The 15,577-nt window shown below is 40.1% G+C and overlaps 1 protein-coding gene across 1 annotated transcript in view; it reads right to left on the reverse strand.

Moving 5' to 3' along the window:
- The window catches only part of LOC114828690 (BOLA class I histocompatibility antigen, alpha chain BL3-7-like), a 593,411-nt gene that overhangs the window by 497,612 nt on the left and 80,222 nt on the right, over positions 1–15,577 (reverse strand). The window lies entirely within an intron of this gene.

Below are 15,577 nucleotides of genomic sequence, written 5' to 3' on the forward strand. Positions count from 1 at the left end.
TAAAATTTAACATTTAGATTTAGATTTAACATTTAGATTTAGATATAACATTTAGATGTAACATTTAACATTTAGATATTTATATAATTTCTGTCTCAAATGTGAGGAAAATGCTCTAAATGTGAGGAAAGTGAGCTAAATGTTGAACATGTATAAGCTAAAAAATGTTAACCAAACTTTTACATTTGGCACCCCATAGTTAACACAGCCGCACCATTTCTGTCTTTACATGCTATTTTATGTGTTTCTATGCTGTTATCACAGACGTCAGCTACTGTAGGACTACAGTTGAACTTGGTGCAAACATTCCACAGGTGAAAATAATAATATTTGAGCGATTATTTTTAAAAATCTTTGGTTGCTTTTGTACAATTCAAATGAGTTTGTGGAAACATTTCCCCATTCTTAGCACAAAAAACCCAACAGATCATCATGCTTACTCTAAGCATTTGAGTACAACAAACAAGACTAAACATCAATCTTTCATCTAGAAAGACATGTTTCACTGCAATGCAATGCAATGCATGTACAAGAAGTACACATGTAACTTTTGCAATGATTGAATTCTCTATTGTTAAAATAACTTTGACTAACACTATACTCATTGTGTCTATTTGATCATCACTCAATCATTTGGTGCATATACTGCATATAGTATATGTGTATTCAAGAAACATTACACGTAAAGTTAAACATTTCAAGCCGTTTTGGTTTCAATCATGATGATTATGGCTTACAGCTCATGGAAATAAAAAAAATACAGTATCTCAAAATATTAGAATGAGAAATGACAATACAGAAACGTAAACCTAAGAAGAGCTGAGTCTGGAGGAAGAGTGGAGAGGCACATAATCGAAGTTGCTTGAAGTCCAGTTTGAAGTTTCCACATTAAGGGATGATTTGGGATGCCTTATACTGCTGGTGTTGGTCCACTGTGTTTTATCAAGTCCAGAGTCAATGCAGCCATCTTCCAGGAGATTTTAGAGCGCTTAATGCTTCTGCTGACAAGCTTTATGGAGATGCTGATTTCCTTTTCCAGCAGGACTTGGCACCTGCCCACTGTGCCAAAATGACTGGTAACTGGTTAGCTGGCCATGGTATTACTGGCCAGCCAACTTGCCTGAACTGATCCCCATAGAGGATCTGACAAAATTAGTGTAGGGTGTGCTAAATATTGCAATTTCTTACATTTCTTTCTGACAGTATTTGTTAGAATTGATTAGACAAAAAAACTTGATGCAACAAATTTGATTATGGGATAGAAAATAGGCAATTTATTTTCAGTCAATTGTGATGGGTGGGTAGTGTACAGTAAGAGTTCAGCCTAATTGAAATAAAAAATTAAATAAAATGTAACAGATTACCTTTTGCATTTCAAAGAGTCATTTTGAAAGATGTGTCTTACAACTCCATTTCCAAAATGGGAGCTGCATAAAATGCAAATCAAAACAGAATGCAATGATATGCAAATAATTTATCCATATATTTTATTGAAAATAGTATATAGAAAACATATCAAATGTTGAAACTGAGGAGACCAATTGGTGCAGATTTGAAAGTGAAATTTTTTCCCATTTTGCTTGATATAGGATTTCCACTGCTCAACAGTTCAGGGTCTCCTTTGTCACATTTTCCGTTTCATAATGTGCCAAATGATTTCAATGGGTGTAAGGTCTCTTTTACTACAGAGCCATGCTGTTGTAATACATGCAGAATGTGGTTTGGCATTGTCCTGCTGAAATAAGCAAAGCCGTCCCTGAAAAGGACATTGTCATGATGGCAGCATATGTTGCTCCAAAACCTGTTTATATTGTTCAAGATTAAAGGTGCACTCACAGATGTGCAAGTCTCCAATGCCATGTGTACTAACACACCCCCATACCATCATGGATGCTGCCTTTTGAACTGTGTACTGATAAGAAGCCGGAAAGTCCCTCTCCTGAGCCCATGCAGTGATTTCCACCACAGAATCATGTCTGTTTTTATTGCAGTTTCGCCTGAGGGCTCAAAGATCATAGTCTTCTAATATTGGTTTTCGGCCTTGTCCCTTGTGTACAGAGATTTCTCCAGATTCTCAGAATCTTTTAATGATTTAAGTACCGTAGATGATGAGATTCCCAAACTCTTAGCAATTTTATATTGAGAAACATTATTCTTAAATTGTTGCACTATTTGCCTGCACAGTCTTTCACAGAGTGGTGAACCCCTCCCCATCTTTACTTCTGAAAGACTGATTGTATACCCAATCATGTTACTGACCTGTTTCCAATTGATCTGATTAGTTTTGAGATGTTCTATCATGTTTTCTTAGCATTACACAACTTTTCCAGTCTTGTTGCCCCTGTCCTAGCTTTTTTGAAACGTATTGCTGACATCAAATTCAAGGTTGGCATATATTTTTCTAGAAACAATAACATTTCTCAGTATCAACATTTGATATGTTGTCTTTGTACTATTTTTTATTGAATATAGGGTTTACAGTTTTTTTCAGTCGCTAACAAGCGTTTGTCCAAACAGTAGTCACATTTTCAAAACTCTAAACACAATTAGCACAGCATCGGTCTTTTGTGGCCATACCATTCACACATTTAATGTCGTTTTCACACAATATGCAGTCAGTGAACACATTTCCACAATGCTTACATTTTCTTAACAGACAAGCTATACCTCCCAACAAAATTATGGATTGTTTTTGTAGTATTTACAAATGTTAACACACAACATCCCACAATAGCAAAAACAATATTCCAAACCTTAAATACAGTATAAAAACCTCTGCTTCTGAAATGATATCAGTTCAAAAACAAAATATATCAAAAATATATCTCAGCTGATAATAAACAAACAATTGAATAATTGACACAGCTGATTTATGTTTGGTGAATTGAGCCAACCACAGCTGATTCCAGTCTGGCTTAGACTCAGTGGCAGGGGCTTATTTTTTCTTTTACTATAAAAGGAGGACTTTAAGGAGTGATGTTTTTGGAAACAGTAACAGAAAAAGACAAACATTGTAATGTCTGGACGAGGAAGAGGAAGAGCAAGGGGCCCAGGGAGAAGACCAGGTCCAGTGAGAGATGCAGAAGGAGGTGCAGTGAGAGGTGGAGGTGCAGTAAGAGGTGCAGTGAGAGGAGCAGTAAGAGGTGCAGTGAGAGGAGCAGTAAGAGGTGCAGTGAGAGGAGCAGTAAGAGGTGCAGTGAGAGGTGGAGGTGCAGTGAGAGGAGCAGTAAGAGGTGCAGTGAGAGGTGGAGGTGCAGTGAGAGGAGCAGTAAGAGGTGCAGTGAGAGGAGCAGTGAGAGGAGCAGTGAGAGGTGCAGGTGCAGGCCCAAGGAGAGGGCAAGGTAGAGGTGTAAGAATGCGTGGTGGTGGCATTCCAAGGGCTGCAAGAACAGTAGTCAGTGATGAAATTCGTGCCACTATCATTGACCATGTAATCAACCACGGTCTCTCACTAAGAGAGGCTGGTGAAAGAGTCCAACCCAATTTGAGTCGGTCAACGGTTGCCTCCATTATTCGCATCTTTCAACAAACCAACAGGTTAGTATTGCATTTTACATGGTTTGTTTCTATTCTCATTTGACATGTCAATAAGGTCATACAGTAATGCATATGTTGATATTTTTATTTTTCTCTACAGAATGCAACGTCTTCCACCCTCTGGGGGAAGAGGAAAGCTCCTCAATAATGATCAAGAGCTTGCCATTGTAGAAATGGTTGTTGCAAATAATGCAATTACAGTTTTTTACAATCACTATGACAGTTTTTTCAATACATTTAACAAGTTTCCTAAACTCTTAACGCACCAACACACCTAAAACACACAATTGGCAAAACGGTTAATTTCATGCTCAAAATCACACATTGTAAACTAAACTCCAAAACTAATTTACAAAATACAATAATACACTAACACAATACACTATGTCTAACAAAACACTGCAAACATGTTTCAAAATCAAATAATTATTCAAAACACTAACACATGTTCTCTTCCAACAGGAACATTTAGTCAATCATAACACAATGACAAAAAAAACACTATCATCAGCTGAAATTACAGAAACTGCATTATTTTATGTATCAGGTCTGCCCTTATACAATAGACAGTATATTGTATTGATCATAGATTGTGTTTTGCACTGCAGTTTCTTTTGATGCCTCTCTACATTTTTGTTTTGTTGGGTTTAGTAAATGCATGCATTTTGTTTCTTTTGCTGCAGAAATTCAATACAAAAAATGAATGACCATCTTAGAGTAGCTTTATAGAATGTACAGTTTATGAAAAAAAAAAAGACAGAGACAGAATTGCTGCAGTAAAGACTTTATTTGTAAAAGGACATTGCTGCAAGATATACAAACAGAAAAAGCACTGGAAAAATAATAACAAAAACAAAGTAATCTTCTAATCTGCCCGGTCTTCTGCATTTGGCCACATGTTCTCATCCTCTACCTTGCCCCACTCCTCTCCCTTGTCCTTGCCCCACTCCTCTCCCTTGTCCTTGCCCCACTCCTCTCCCTTGTCCTTGCCCCACTCCTCTCCCTTGTCCTTGTCCTTGCCCCACTCCTCTCCCTTGTCCTTGCCCCACTCCTCTCCCTTGTCCTTGCCCCACTCCTCTCCCTTGTCCTTGTCCTTGCCCCACTCCTCTCCCTTGTCCTTGCCCCACTCCTCTCCCTTGTCCTTGTCTTTGTCCCACTCCTCTCCCTTGTCCTTGTCCTTGTCCCACTCCTCTCCCTTGTCCTTGTCCTTTTCCCACTCCTCTCCCTTGTCCTTGTCCCACTCCTCTCCCTTGTCCTGGTACTCGTCTTCCTCTCCATCGTGCAGGCATTTCTTTCTTTCTTTCTTTGTGTTGCTCCATATTGTTCCTTTTCCACACAATATCAGCCCAAAGAGTACTCTTTTAGAACATATGATCATGCGATTGAAAGAACCTCAACACCTGAGTGTGCTTCCTAGATGGGAATCAGCTGTGATTTATATATTTGCATAACTTCAATAAGCTGTTTCTCATTAGCAATGGAATAAGATACAGGGAAAATATTTGTGTTTCAATTCACAATATACACAGCTGTTTACCTTGACTTTAGCCTGTAAGGTTAGGTTTAGAACATGGTGTTATCTGTTCTGACATACAGTGTGAAAGCATTTGTAAATTTGACTGTAAAATTACATTGTTTTGGTCTTGGTTGAGCTTGTGTGTAAAAGAAGTTCAAGCATTTTAAATTTGTGTTAACTGTATGCATTTTGTGTCAAAGCAACAAGAAATGTGTTAATTGTATAGCCTACAAAGATGGATGTTGTGCTAGCCGTGTTAAGAGTTTAGGAAACTTGTTAAATGTATTGAAAAAACTGTCATAGCGATTGTTAAAAACTGTAACTGTATGCATTTTGTGTCAAAGCAACAAGAAATGTGTTAAATGTATAGCCTACAAAGATGGATGTTGTGCTAGCCGTGTTAAGAGTTTAGGAAACTTGTTAAATGTATTGAAAAAACTGTCATAGCGATTGTAAAAAACTGTAATATACAATGTAAAAACCAATAGTCTGATCTACAGTAGTTCAGACTCAACACAGACTGGACTGCAGCGCCCCCTACCAGCTCTCACCACACTCTGCTGATGCCTTAGTATGTGATTATATGTTATTCACACCACTGACCTGTGGTCACCCTTTGACCTGCTAGACTGGCTGTAATCAAAGTGTCACTTGGTCTTCCATATATAACTCTGTTTGAAGTTCTCAGCAGAAACACCTGATGATGATATTGATGATTGATTAATGGTCTTCTCTGCTCTAATGATTCAGAAACACATTGTGGAATCAGGCCTGTCATGGGAGACACACACACGTGTAATGGATAGATACTGTTAGTCATGTAAATGCCTCCATTTCTGCAGTAGTTCCTGACTGAACAGGGACTCCTCTCTCACTTCCACTGTCTACCTGTCTACCCCCAAAGCCTTAATTTATCAACCTAGCTTTATTTATTCACCCTCCTCCTTGACAAAGAAAGTCTTATAAACAACATCCATTATTAAGAACAACACCACTGTACTAAACAATGTATATTCAACACAGTAGCTAGAACCTGCTCTAGTCAACATGATCTAGTCTGGATTGATCAACATTAAACACAGTAGATAGAACCAGCTCTGCTCAACACAATCTATTCGGGATAGATTCACACTCAAGACAATTGATAAGCACTAAGGCCAGTCAAGCAAAATAGCCAATTACATTGCTCCAAAGAAGAAAAAAAACACACTATTGCATAAATATAACAAAAATCTACCGGCCACTTAACTGCCAAAAAAGTTTTCCCCCAAATACACCATAAAACACAATACAGTATGCAGAGGAGAGGAAGAGCAAAGGAAAAGGAGAGATCTGGGCGTGGGGGGGCCCATCTAAGATTATCTCGTCCCGGGCCCAGGCAAGACTGTCAGCTGGCCTGCAACCAATGATGACATCACTTTGAATCTGAAGAACAATGTAGCAATGTACAGTGTTGATGGTATCTCTGTCTCTCTCTCAGGTGTACATGTATTCCAGTGGATGTATGGATGTGATTGGGATGATGAGACTGGAGTCATACAGGGTTTTGACCAGTATGGATATGATGGAGAAAACTTAATCTCATTGGACCTGAAGACATTGTCATGGATCGCTCCAAAACCACAGGCATTCATCACCAAGAACAAATGGGACAGTGACAAAGCTGACAATGAGTACCTTAAAAACTATTTCACCCTGGAGTGTATTGAGTGGCTGAAGAAGTATCTGGAATATGAGGAGACCAGTCAAATTAGGACAGGTACAAAAAATTAAGAGAATATTAATTTACTCCACAGAGCGAATCCCAATATTATATTGTCTCATTTAATAAATTATTCTGTTCATGTAATTGGCCTATAGTATTCTCATTAAAAATAAAAAAATAAATTTAAAGGGGCAATATCCTGCCTAAGATTTGCAATGTAAAACTAGCATAACAACAAGCAAAATAACCAGTAGATATATGCAGTTAATGTTTAAAGTTAATGTTCCAAATCTTTTTCTACAAAATGAATCAGTGACTGACATTCCCCATTTAAACATTCTTGCCAGTCCCTCTATCAGTTCAGGGACATGTTATCTCCTTATACTGGCTTTAGACACCTGTGGTATTGTCCTTCTCACCCTAAACCACCTGGGACTAACTAGCACTACTCTGGTCTCGTTTGGTAACAGAAGAGGAGGGAGAGACAAGTTGTTATTGTTCCGAGGCAGGATTCTACACAGGGCCCTTTAAGTTCATGTCATTTAAGTCAGAAAATGCATTTAAGTCTAACAGCATAACATTTGTTTTAACTTTCTGTTGCTCCACTCCCTGATGTTTTTCCTCTTACCTTGACCTTTCCTCTGTCTGACATTTGTTTCCCTCCCTTCGCTCCTCATATCTCTTTCTCTACCCCCCTCTCCTTCTCTCCAGTCCCTCCATCAGTGTCTCTGCTCCAGAAGACCCCCTCCTCACCAGTGACCTGCCACGCTACAGGTTTCTACCCCAGTGAAGTCAACATTTTGTGGCAGAAAGATGGACCATTTCAGCATGAAGATGTGGAGACTGGACATACTCTCCCTAATGGAGATGGAACATTCCAGAAAAGTGTCCTTCTGACAGTGAAGCCTGAGGAGTGGAAGAACAACAAGTATCATTGTGTGGTTCAGGTCTCTGGTATCAACAAGGACTTCATCAAGGATCTGACTGAGTCTGAGATCCAGACGAACCGGGGTAAGATAGAGATTTACTGACACTCATTAGACCCAACAAACCCTCCTGATAATATTCCTAGTTTCTAAGCACTCTGTTTGGTAACACTACCTTGTTGATGGTATACTATATTCATACTGACCATGACCCTGTGAATTCTTATTTTGACATGAACATAGACATGTTTGGAGTTCATTATTATGACACTGAAACAATAACCAATGTGTGTTACTCCTAGTAGAGGTTGGCGTGAGTTTTACTTCCTGATTTGTCTAAAAAATACTTTGATCGATCACTACAATGTATTTTACAAGCCCTTTTTGCATCAGCAGTTGTCAAAGTGCTTATACAGACATCCAGGCTGAAACTGCAAAGAGCAACAACAATAAATTCATGCACAGTGACTAGGAAAAACTCCCTGGTAGGGTTGGAAGAAACCTAGAGAGGAGCCTGACTCTGAACGGTGAACGGGGGGTGGCAAGAAGCGAAGATTCTAAAATTGAAGTTTTTTTGCAATATCCATGTTCAGATGACCAGTGGGTCAGTAATACAGGTACTGTGTCCAGAGTCTTTAGGCAGAATCCATCTGAACAACCAGGCAGACAGGGATGACCAGGAGGGCTGTGGACAGTGACCACCCAGGGTTTGGACTAGAGGACATTCCCCCCAACAGAAAGCAGAAACACCAGACTACACTTAATCATTGACCCTACTGAAGAGATGCTTAAAGATTGTAAATGAGGCATTTCTCAAATGGATCAATAGATCCTTACACAATAAGGGAGCTCTTTGGGAGAAAGCCATGTCTGCAGCTGTTTGTTTTGAAATTCTCAAAGCAGCATCGTAAGAATTACGTATTTTTTAAGATTTTGGAAAACATGATTGCATTTAGTATGAACATATCATCAATGCTGTTATGTTCAATAGTAGCATAAACCCTGTTCTTTTGGTCCTTAATGACTTGAAATCACGTTCAGTGTCAACATATGAGAAGTGCCGTTTACCTGCCATCAGAAACTGTCCGGCAGGGGCAGTTATAAAGATATTAATAGTTTAATAGAGGGGCTGTTTGCAAGGGTGTTGTCATTAAGGACCAATAACACTGGGGATATGTTGATTGGGAATGTAATTGCACCGATTTATGTTCATACTGAATGTAATGTCTCTTTACAAAATAGTTACTTACTAACATCATTTCTGAGAAGTACCGTTGTTCCTCAGTTCCTTGTTTCTCCAATACTTTATTTTCTTATGTACTCTGTATCTCCACCAGGACCTCTAGCCAACGCAGTTCATTTAGGGTGTGGTTTCTTTCTCCCTCCAGGTTACCTGGACATTACAGACAGGATAGTCATTTTGTAAGGCTTTTTTCTCCTGCTAAGTTTTGCTACTAGTTATTCTCATTCTATATGCAATATTAACCCAATAATACGATTAAATTAGCACCAAAATAAGATGATAAACCTACTATTGATCCTCCTAATGTCTGTAAGTCATCTTTATTACACCTGTGTGTTTCATGAGTTTCTTTATGAAAGTATTTCACAAACGCCATGACAGGTTCATCAACGATTCGAGCAGCCCACATGTATTCTACAAATGTGTGCGATGCCAAACATGCCCTGATAACGTGAAGTGAGCATTACTGGATCAATACTGAGTGACAGCCTTCTGGCCGGCTCCAGTTTTACTCCACGCTCCAGTCAAACTGGGCCTGCTCCGCCCACCCTGCTCTGATCACATTCTCTGCCTGCTGGTCATCTTAACATTCAAAAACATTTGTGTCCCAAAAGGTTCTGTAGTTTTATAATAATCACCTGGCACAGCCAGAAGAGGACTGAATACCCCTCAGAGACAAATCATTACATGAACTTGCAGGCCTCCTTACTGTACCTAGAATTTCAACCATACTTCTAAGGAATGATGTTCAAATACAACTAATCTAAAAAGCGTGAGTACGTTCAGTATGAACATAAATCAGTTGAATTGCATTTCTTATCAACATATCCCCAGTGCTGTTGGTCCTTTATGACTCGCTATTATATTGCTCCTGAATTTTGCTATTATGTTGGTTCTTAACGTAATTAATTGAAAAGGGAAAAAACCCTTGTTACGAATAACATTTACGATTAATGGTTACGTTAACTATGGGTTAAGGTTAGGCATGATGGTACTGGCGTTAGGGTTAGTAATATGTTTACAGTTAGGTTACAGTCAAGGTAAGGTATCACAGTACTGAGTTTAGGGTTAAGATGAAGGTTGAGGTTAAGTTTACAAAAACATAACCTCAACTATTTATGGAATGCAAAGCATACCAAATATTAATTATACATATTTTTTTTCTTATAATATAATTTCAGATACAGCCGGTATTTCACATACTATCACACCAATCCGAGATCTGTGGCCAGCATGCTTGTTCTGACTTGGGTTCCCACGATTCAGATAACGGATCTTGTCTTGGATAATTGGATTTTGAATACATCCATGAAAACCTCTAATCCAAAGTCTTTAGGCAGAATTCAGATTAGCTTCTTAACCAGGTGGTCTATGGACAGTGACAGCAGGAATCATCAGGTAGCAACTAGATCCCCAACAGAACTAGGAGGACTTTGGAGTCTAGGAGTCATCAGGGTGAGGTTGTCTTTAGACATGCTTTATGGTCTCCTTCCCTTTTAATATTCTACAGGACAAAATTAGATGGAGAACTAACCTGGATCCAAAAGGATACCTCAGCATGCGATTCAGACTGACCATTGTTCCTGTCACCTAAACTAATTCAATGTAAACAGGACTGAGATAGGACAGACTGACCGTAGAGCCCCAGCACAATATTATAGCAGCGTAAAACTAGAAACTGAGACGGGGTGAATCTGGAGACCGTGTCTGAAAATAACTCCGGACAGGGCCAAACTGCCAGGAAATTATCCTGCCTTGTATTTTCCCCAACTTGACTGTAGAATTGTACTCCCATTCATGAATTCCACAGAACCCACCAGACCCACAGGAGTCCTGTTTTTGTGTCAGCTTCTAACTCCAACATTGTAAATGCTCTTTTGTGATTATCACAGACCCAACCTCCATTGGCCCCATCATTGGAGTGGTGGTAGCTGGCCTCCTGGTCATATGTGCTGCTGTTATTATTGTAGTCGTCATCTGGAAGAAGAAGAGCAAGAAAGGTGAGTGAGGAGAGGGAATCCTGTTTCTATTGTCATATGTGGTAGGTTGAACTTTTTTCAGCTGCCGCAGGAAGTACATCCTCTGTTGAGCTTTCTTTGTAAGCGAGGTGATGTTCAGCTTGCACTTGAGGTTCTGAGCGATGGTGGTGTCCAGAAAGCAAAAGGACTCCAGAGAGTTGACTGGGGGGCCACCCAGGGAGATGAGGGAGAGGGCAGCTGGGTTTCTCCTGAAATCCACTGTCATCTCCACTGTCTTTAAGACATTGAGTTCCTAGTTCTTCTGACTGCACCAGGACACCAGAAGGTCAATCTCCCACGTGTAGGCTGTTATGGAAATTTTGAACGAAGGTACATTGGAGAAATGTCTGTCTTTCCACTGGCTGGTATGTAAATCTTTACTTTGATTGTGACACACGTCTGTATAATATCAGGGATTATTAGGTATTTGGGCCATGTTCTCCTGCTTAGACAAAGAAGGGTGTCAGTCCTTTCTGTTCCTTAGGAATGTGGTCCTTGGGGGGAAGTAAGGTCTGTTGGCCCCTTTAGGTAAACACACCAGTAAACATTATGGCAGGAAGGATAAGGTGGGGGGACAGCCCGCCCTTTGGGTAAAAACCTATGTGACACGAGACAGATGGGCAGCAACTTACCACACCCTTTTTAACTGTAATAAATACGGACTGTTCATGTATTAAGTTAGAGACGATTATGTTTGTAAGCGTTTGACGCGTCTCTCTTATTTGCAAGTAATTAATAAAACTGTTAAATTGTGCCAAGAGAATCTGTTTTTACTCCTTTAAGAGTGTCGATCGATGGAATTGCCATCACAAGGCGGACTCGTCTCCATCAGAAGTAAGTCTGATGAGGGTGGTGTCATCAGCGAACTTCAGGAGCTTGACAGAGTTGTGACTGGAGGTGCAGCTGCTAGTGTACAGGGAGAAGAGTAGGGGGGACAGTACGCTGCCTTGAGGGTAGCCGGTGCTGATGGTCAGGGGGTCAGACAGGTCCTTCCCCGGGGATGGGTGATTGTAAAGAACAGGTCCCACTAGAGGACATTGGGCTTTCATGCCACCCTCAAGGTTCTCCTGTTCCTCCTCACACAAAGGAGCGGATACCAGTCCTGCTGCTGGGTTGATGCAGTTCTATGGTCCTGTCCAGCTCTCTTCGTGTAATGGCCTGTTGCCTGGTATTCCCTCCATGCTCTTGGGACTGTTCTGGGAGACAAACCTTCTTGTGACGGCACATATGGATGTGCCATCTTGGAGGAGCTGGACTACCTGTGCAACCTGAATGGGCTGCATGTACCACCTCATTATACCAGTAGTGACAAGGACACTAGCAAAATGCAAAACTAGTGAAGAATCAGTCAGGAAGGATAAGGGGAGAGCAATCGTCTCTGGCCACCACCTGCAAAACCATTCCCTTTTTGAGGGTTGTCTAGCTGTTGCCTCTCCAGTGCACATGTTGTCACTTCCATTTGTACCAAAACAGGTCACATTGATTTACAATCGCTTATTCTTCCTAACTGGACAGATTGATTTCCCTGAAGTTTAATTGACTTGGTGTTCTACTGTGATAATTACGTGTTCCCTTAATTTTTTTGAGCAGTGTATTTATGGTTTGCATTTTTCAAATTGTTTTGTGAGCGGTACTTGGAGGAAATGTAGTTCAGTACAATGGTGGTGGTGGTGAGGGTGGTGGTTTTACAGTTTTTTTCAATCGCTAACAAGCGCTTGCCCATACTTTAGATAATTTTTCTAAACTCTTAACACAGACTCACACCTACAAAACACAATTGGCCAAATTGTTCATTTTCTTCTCAAAAACACATTTTGTTAAATATATACTAACTCTTAATTTCAAAACAGAACATGTTTTTCTCTACACACACTAACTTTACCAAAACACTGGAAATCTGACTCAAAATGAAATAATTCTGTCAAAGAGTAACATTTGTTTTCACTTCACAAGGTACATGCAGTCAAACGAAGTACACCAGGTTTCAAAATTCTGGCTATTGTTAAAATTATAAAAACTGCATAGATTTTTATGTTTAAGGTAACATGCAATCCACCGTTTACACTAAATTTATTGGTTTGGAACTGTATGTGCACATGTACAGTAATGTTCACATTCAAACGCATTCCAGTAAAAAGCAAATCAGTTATTTCTTACAGTAACTGTTTACCAAAGAAGGTACAGTAGAACAGACAAGGTTTATTTTATTTTCAAGGTTTATTTACAAAATATCCATGAAACACAAGAGCATTCTGACCAAAAAAAAACAGCAAAAAGCCCAAATAAAAAGGGGGGGAACTAAAAATGGCACAAAATGTATGTATCTAATCCCTGCGATCTTCAGGGTTAGGCCACATGTTTTCGTCAACATCACATCTGATATCATCTAAGGCGATGCACCTGGGATAAAACCGCTTGGTATGTCGGATCCACCCTTGGCAATCTTGAACTGTGATATCCCTGCATCCAGCATCCATGGCTTCAAGTAGGGACATCTGGTCATGTGGCTGATGGTCATAAACCTTCCACCTCCATGCAGAAAAGAACTCCTCTATGGGGTTGAGGAAAGGTGAATAGGGTGGAAGGAAGAGACTCATTAATACTGGGTGGACTTCAAACCATGCTGTTATTGCTTGTGAATGATGGAAAGCAACATTGTCCCAGGTAATTACAAAGGTCCTCATGTTTTCACCCTCCTGACCCTGCTCTGGTACCAGGCGCTGGTGGAGATCATTAAGAAACGCAAGGAGGCGCTCAGTATTATAAGGTCCAACCTGGCATCTGTGAAGGAGTAATCCTGTATTTGCCATTGCTGCACACATAGTAATGTTTGCCCCTCTCTGTCCTGGCACATCAACTGTAGCCCTTTTTCCAATTATATTTCGTCCACGTCGACGCCTTTTGGACAGATTGAATCCTGCCTCATCGATGTAAATTAATTCATGAGGGGCCTGGTTGGCTTCCAATTCCATAACTCTCTGAAACAAAGTTTAAGTCATGTCATTACTGTGTCTACCATACTGTACTGTAACCTATTACTGTGTAGGTAACCTACTTGCAAAGTGCAAAGTTTATATAACTGGACATTGAATTGAATATACACTATACCTGGACATATTGTCGTCGTAGCTCCTTGACTCTCTCACTGTTCCTTTCAAAGGGAACAGTGTAGAGCTGCTTCATCCGCACTCGGTGTTTGGACAATGTCCGCGTAATGGTTGTGAGGCTGATGCTTTCTATATTGGCAAATATCTCATGGTCCTCCACAATTCTAGTTTTGATTTCATGCAGTTTAATTGCATTATTTGCAACAACCATTTCTACAATGGCAAGCTCTTGATCATTATTGAGGAGCTTTCCTCTTCCCCCAGAGGGTGGAAGACGTTGCATTCTGTAGAGAAAAATAAAAATATCAACATATGCATTACTGTATGACCTTATTGACATGTCAAATGAGAATAGAAACAAACCATGTAAAATGCAATACTTACCTGTTGGTTTGTTGAAAGATGCGAATAATGGAGGCAACCGTTGACCGACTCAAATTGGGTTGGACTCTTTCACCAGCCTCTCTTAGTGAGAGACCGTGGTTGATTACATGGTCAATGATAGTGGCACGAATTTCATCACTGACTACTGTTCTTGCAGCCCTTGGAATGCCACCACCACGCATTCATACACCTCTACCTTGCCCTCTCCTTGGGCCTACACCTGCACCTCTCACTGCTCCTCTCACTGCTCCTCTCACTGCACCTCTTACTGCTCCTCTCACTGTACCTCCACCTCTCACTGCACCTCTTACTGCTCCTCTCACTGCACCTCCACCTCTCACTGCACCTCTTACTGCTCCTCTCACTGCACCTCTTACTGCTCCTCTCACTGCACCTCTTACTGCTCCTCTCACTGCACCTCTTACTGCACCTCCACCTCTCACTGCACCTCCTTCTGCATCTCTCACTGGACCTGGTCTTCTCCCTGGGCCCCTTGCTCTTCCTCTTCCTCGTCCAGACATTACAATGTTTGTCTTTTTCTGTTACTGTTTCCAAAAACATCACTCCTTAAAGTCCTCCTTTTATAGTAATAGAAAAAATAAGCCCCTGCCACTGAGTCTAAGCCAGACTGGAATCAGCTGTGGTTGGCCCAATTCACCAAACATAAATCAGCTGTGTCAATTATTCAATTGTTTGTTTATTATCAGCTGAGATATATTTTTGATATATTTTGTTTTTGAACTGATATCATTTCAGAAGCAGAGGTTTTTATACTGTATTTAAGGTTTGGAATATTGTTTTTGCTATTGTGGGATGTTGTGTGTTAACATTTGTAAATACTACAAAAACAATCCATAATTTTGTTGGGAGGTATAGCTTGTCTGTTAAGAAAATGTAAGCATTGTGGAAATGTGTTCACTGACTGCATATTGTGTGAAAACGACATTAAATGTGTGAATGGTATGGCCACAAAAGACCGATGCTGTGCTAATTGTGTTTAGAGTTTTGAAAATGTGACTACTGTTTGGACAAACGCTTGTTAGCGACTGAAAAAAACTGTATCAGCTGAGATATATTTTTGATATATTTTGTTTTTGAACTGATATCATTTCAGAAGCAGAGGTTTTTATACTGTATTTAA

The sequence above is a fragment of the Esox lucius genome, chromosome 10 (genome assembly GCF_011004845.1).
Source record: "Esox lucius isolate fEsoLuc1 chromosome 10, fEsoLuc1.pri, whole genome shotgun sequence".
Lineage (NCBI taxonomy): Eukaryota > Metazoa > Chordata > Actinopteri > Esociformes > Esocidae > Esox > Esox lucius.